At 39.4% G+C, this 6,028-nt stretch overlaps 1 pseudogene; it reads right to left on the reverse strand.

Annotated features, from left to right (window-relative positions):
• Nucleotides 1-1,082: 1,082 nt before the first annotated feature.
• On the reverse strand, nt 1,083-1,485 carry LOC132489077 (brain and acute leukemia cytoplasmic protein-like; annotated as a pseudogene).
• Between the last annotated feature and the right edge of the window lie 4,543 nt (nt 1,486-6,028).

The raw sequence follows: 6,028 nt of genomic DNA on the forward strand, positions 1-6,028 counted from the left end.
TAGTATGTCTAAAGAAATGCTAGAAAATTTTATTCCTACTGATTTTTTTTTTTTTTTTTTTTTACTGCCTCAGCTACTGATTTCTAACACAGTGCATGTGAATCTAATGTCCATGTGAATGCACACCAACTAGTTACTGACTTTTTAAAGCAATTCCTTTGCAGATACCAAATGACACAGTCCTGGGCTGTGCAGAGAGGCCAAAGGGAATCCAACATGTTCCAGATTTTCTCCCTCTTGTGAGCCTGGTCTTTGAATAACAACTGCAAATGGCCTTATTCGAGAGAGAAAACACTCAAGAACACAAGCAAAGGGAAGTGGAAAGCTGGAAAAATGCAATGTCTGCTGAGCCCTGAGGGCTCCGAGGTGACCACTACCGTGATATTATGGTTCAGAGGCTGGCGTGGACCCTGACCTGGGGGGATGCTGAATTAGATGAGAGAGAAATGGGTGTGACTGTATCACAGAGGCCTCCCTGGAACACACCATGGGTGTTGGTGGGGTTAGGTTGTGTAAAACTGGATCTGAATCTGTCTCATCCTGAGCTAAGGAAACAAGAATAACAGAGTTTTCCTGTTTCTTGATTCCTCATACATGTGGGTTTAGAGCTGGGTGAAAGCCAACGTTTAAGTGAACACGGTAAGCTTTGTGATGGTGGTATATCAAAAAGGAAGAATGAAGGAATAAGCCTGTCTGAAGCAGTGCGCAGGAGCATGGCCAGGAGAGCTCAGAACCGACTGTGACTCTTTCAGCCAGGAACCTACCCCTGCTACTTTTCCGTTTCCTAAACTGGCCCGTGGCTTTTGCTCGCCACTTTTCCATCAGACCACACTTCAGGAGTTGCAAGAAGCAAACTGAACATACATTTGCAGTTTGTTACCCTGTGGGAGTATTATGCCAATACATGTACGTGATAAATAAGAGGCTGAGAACGTCCCAACAGGCTAAGACAGTCTCCCAAGGCACTCAGCAGCGTTCCCACACAGCAAGGGCCACCCACACCTTCAAGGTTCCCCAATGGGGTCCAGGATGTGAAGGGCACCAAAGAAGTCCCTCTGCCCTTCAACTGGTTGAACACTCTGCTAGGTGCCGCACTTCTTTGGGATTCTTCGACTTCTGTCCACCTGTTGGATGCCGTCTGCGACATTAACGGTGACTTCTTTTGCAGACGTCCGCTTTTAGCCTCTGTGGTCTGGAGGCCATTCTGTTTCTGGGTCAGGGGGCCTAAGCTGAGGCCCTGGGGATTTGGGCACTAGGTCCCACAGCTCATCTTCTCTGAGTTGGATATTCCACTTGGGGCTGTCGATCAGGGCACGCCGTTGCCATCTTCCAGCACACCTGCGTGCAGGCCACCCGCCTCAGGGCCGCTGTCTCGGGCGGCGCGTTGGAGTCGGTGTAGGTGAGCCATGTGGACTCCGTCCCGCGAGCCCAGCTCTCCTAGTAGCGGGGCTCAATGGCATCCACCCGGCTCCCGCCGCAGCCCATTCTCCCGTGCTGCTGGCGCGCCCGGCAGCCGCTCGGTTCGCGGTTCCAGCGGCGGCTCAGCCTGGCCGGCGAGGAGGAGGCGGCGGCATCGCGTGCCCCGACCCGCCTGTCCGCGCTGCAGCCACTTGCACAGCTCCCGTGGTGCCCGCCGTCCCCTCCGCCGCTGATAACTCTTTATGATTTACATAAATGACCTTTACAACCTTACGCTAAGTATCTTCTCATGAGCCTATTGGCCAAATATTTTCCTTTGTGAAATCTGTTCAAATCTTTGTGTCCATTATCTTTGGCTTAATTGTTCTTATTATTGAATTATAAATTATTCCTCATACCATATATTTATTCAAATTATATTGTTTTTGGCACTATGGTGAATCACTTTCCAATTACTTGCTGCTGTGTATATCTATCCTCACATTTATATGGCTTGCCTTTTTGTTTTCTTAAGGTGTCTTTCGAAGAGCTCTATGTCAATTTTCATAAAGTCAAATTTTTCATTTTTTTCCTTTGTGGTTTATGCCTTTTATGTTCTAAGAAAACAATGCCTAACCCAAATTTTCAAATATTTTTCCTGCTGTTTTATATTTTTACCACTGCAATTATGAGGCATTTCAAGTTAACTTTTGTGTATTGTGTATGTTAAGGTTTGATGTTTACTTTTTCTGCAGGGATATCCAGTTGTTCCAACACTGTTACAGATTTTCTTTCACCCACTGAATTGCTTTGGGACCTTCGGCAAATATCAATTGAGCATGTATGTACAGTTTTTTTTCTGGATTCACTATTCTGTTCTATTAACCATTTGATAGATCTATTCTTTCACCAGGGCCATGCTGTCTTGATTACTGTAGCCTCATAGCAAGTCTTAAACTCATGTAATGTATGTCTTCTTTGTTCTTTTTAAAAATTACTTTGGTTCTTCTGAATTGTTTGCATTTTCACATAAATTTTCAAATCAACTTATTAATTTCTACCAAAAAAGGCTCTAAGATTTTGATCAAGATTGGATTAATTCTATAGGTCAATTTAAAGAAAATTAACATGTTAACAATGTTAACTTTTCCAATCCATGAACATAGTAAATATCTCTATTTAGGTCTTCTTTACATCAACAATATGCTATAGTTTTCAGTGTATATAGCCTTGCTTATCTTTCATTAAATTAATTACTAGTTCTTTTATATTTTGGCACTATTATAAATGGAATATTCTTTAATTTTCCAATTGTTTTCCTTTGTTATATAAAAATGCAAAAATACAAAAGTTTTATATATTAACCTTGTACCCTGCCACTTTGCAAAACTAACCTATTATTTTCAGTAGTTGTTTTGTAGAGTCCTTGAGGATTTCCTATGTAAACAATCACGTCTTATGGAAATAGAAATATTTTTTACATATTTCTTGTCAATCATTATGCCTTTTATGCTATTAATTTCATTATAGCAATAGCTAGGACCTGCAATATTAAGGTTGAATGGTAACAGGGAGGGCAGACATCCTTGCTTTATTCCTAATCCTAGGGAGAAAGTATCAAATATTCACACTTAAATATGAGGTTAGCTGTAGGTTTCCTATAAATGGCCCTTAGAAGTTTGTGGAAGTTCTCTTTTTTTTTTTTTTTTTTGATTTTTTTGCGGTATGTGGGCCTCTCACTGTTGTGGCCTCTCCCATTGCGGAGCACAGGCTCCGGATGCGCAGGCCCAGCGGCCATGGCTCACGGGCCCAGCCGCTCCGCGGCATATGGGATCCTCCCAGACCGGGGCACGAACCCGTATCCCCTGCATCGGCAGGCGGACTCTTAACCACTGCGCCACCAGGGAGGCCCGGAAGTTCTCTTTTTGTATGTGGCTAAAAGTTTTAGAAATGACTTGGTGCTGCATTTCATCAAATATACATCTGCGTCTATTGAAATGATCATATTCTTTTCTTCTTTATATTGTGAATATGGCAAATTACACTGATTGAATTTTGAATGTTAAACCAATCTTACATTATTGAGGTAAGTCCAACTTGGTTATGATGTACTGGCCTTTATAATGTTACTGGATTTGATTTTGCTAATATTTTGTTGAGGATTTTTGTGTGCAAATTCATAAAAAGATATTGGTCTATAACATTTATTTCTTCAAATGTATTTGTCTAGTTTTGGCATTAGACTAATAGTGACCTCATGAAATGAGTTGGAAATTAATTTCCTCCTCTTCTATTTTCTGAAAGAGTTTGTATAGAATTGGTATTTATTTCCTTAAATGTTAGGGAGAATTCACTATGGAAGCCATGTGGGACTGGACTGTTCTTTGTTGGAACACTTTAAACTACTTTTATGCTTTCTAAAATTGGTGTGCTTACAATGATCTCTCACGTTAATGGATTTTTTTAAATCAAAGAACAGTTTTTTTTTTTGTTTTTTTTTTGTGTGTGTGTGGTATGCGGGCCTCTCACTGTTGTGGCCTCTCCCGTTGCGGAGCACAGGCTCCGGATGCGCAGGCCCAGCGGCCATGGCTCACGGGCCCAGCCGCTCCGCGGTATATGGGATCCTCCCAGACCGGGGCACGAACCCGTATCCCCTGCATCGGCAGGCGGACTCTTAACCACTGCGCCACCAGGGAGGCCCCAAAGAACAGTTTTAATTATGAATAACTTTCTCTTTAATTATGAGTCATTTGCTGTGGGAAATTTGCTTTTTTTCTTCCAAGAACATAAAATACTCTTGAGGGCAGGGACAATGATGTATTTGTATTGTTCTCTAGTGCTTAACATAGTGTTCCATGCAAAAGTGTTTAGTAAATGTTTATTTAAATGAATGAAAAATGAATTAATGAAAAGGTTAGTGATAAGACCATGTTTTAATCCATTTATCCTCCCTCAGTTATAGTTTTCTCACTCATAACATGAATGAGTCCATATGGATATTATTTAAGTTCCAGTCAGTTTTGAAATCCCTTGAAATATACTTACGCCTTACTAGTTTGAATATATGAAAAGAATTCAACAGCAATGACTTTTTCATTCACACCCCCAAGACTTCCATGCACACAGATTTCAGTCTTTCCCTTTTTATTCTCTCCAGGTTAAGTTTTAGTATTGATATCTGCAAGTGTGCCTCTAAGACATTCTGAATCTGTGGTAATTTTCTATTCTGCATTTTAATCATAAACTTTAGAGATAAAAGGGACTAAGAGAAGATCTAATCAAACCTCATCACTGAGCAAAACAATTAATTGAGTCTCAGAGAAAATAAGTGTTTTTCTACCTCTGTAAGTGACCTCTTGCTAAATGCAAAAGGCTTTGAGTAACAAAATAGAAAGGTTACTAAGGGTGACAGTAGAACTAAGGTATTTGAAGTTTCTCTCTTCCTCCCTCATGCTCACTTATCTCTCAGAACAGAAATATTAAGACCAAAAGAGATTTATAAAATAACTGTGTGTGGGAGCCTTGAGGATATACATATGTCAATCGATGTAAAAACTTTAAAATCAGGTATAGTTTCTCCCACCCCAACACCGTAGTTCTTCTACAGTGTAAGATCAAACAGTATTTTCTAATTGTTTCTTCTTCAGAATATTATTTATCTCAATGCTGATCTCAGGGTTTCAAAGACCCCATAGTTCTTACAGCTAACTCCCACAGTGAAGTTGTAATTATATAGTGCTGTGATTTTATACATGTGTGTATGTATACACCCACACATATAAGTGCAATTTTTACTCAATGTAAAAACTGTTTCATTTCCCTAGCACAATCAACTTCCTTCCTTGAGCCATAGATTTTTACAGCTAATACATCTATTTATCTTTGTTTCTCTCACTTCTATAAGAGAAGGCAAATAGATAAGTACACTTAGTTAAAACTAACCTGAGTCCCTGCCCTATGCCCTTTAACATTAAATCATTTTCTAAAATACACTGATTTTACTTAAATCCCTCCATGATTAATTGAATAAGCTTTTTTAGGGTTTACCTCATAAACTAGAAAAAGGATCTATTTCTGTTGTCCAGTAACTATGCTGTTAATGAAACTAGGTCTTGAGTTTCCACAAATAGGTAGGAATAACTGGCTAGGCAGCTGTTTCCTATAAAATGGAGAAGCACAACAGAGGTACACTGATAATACTGGTGGCAGATAATTGAATCATTCAATTTGTGTCCATTTAGAATGTTGCCTATCTTTAATATCATCTGACAATGCTTTTTGTTGTGTCACATGCTAACTGAGAGTGCTTGATGAAAAATAAAAACTGACAAAACATCTTTTTAGTTTAATAGAGGTATTATGTGTAAGAGAAATAAAAAAGGGTAGAGGAAAATGAGAGAAAGGATACATTTGGTTTTTCATTTTACATATATTTTGTATATAATCCTAATATTTCTGACTTTTACCCTAGGAAATAAAAAAAGAATAGGACTAGCCTTTGGTTTTTGTAGTTGAGATATTTTTCTTAATCTTCCAATTTAAAAAGTTATTGTATGATGTTCACAGGACTTATACTGTTTCTAGGAAATGTTCTAGGAGTATGCATTTTCTTTTTGTCCTGTCTCTGTGT

Source organism: Mesoplodon densirostris, chromosome 1 (assembly GCF_025265405.1).
Source record: "Mesoplodon densirostris isolate mMesDen1 chromosome 1, mMesDen1 primary haplotype, whole genome shotgun sequence".
Lineage (NCBI taxonomy): Eukaryota > Metazoa > Chordata > Mammalia > Artiodactyla > Ziphiidae > Mesoplodon > Mesoplodon densirostris.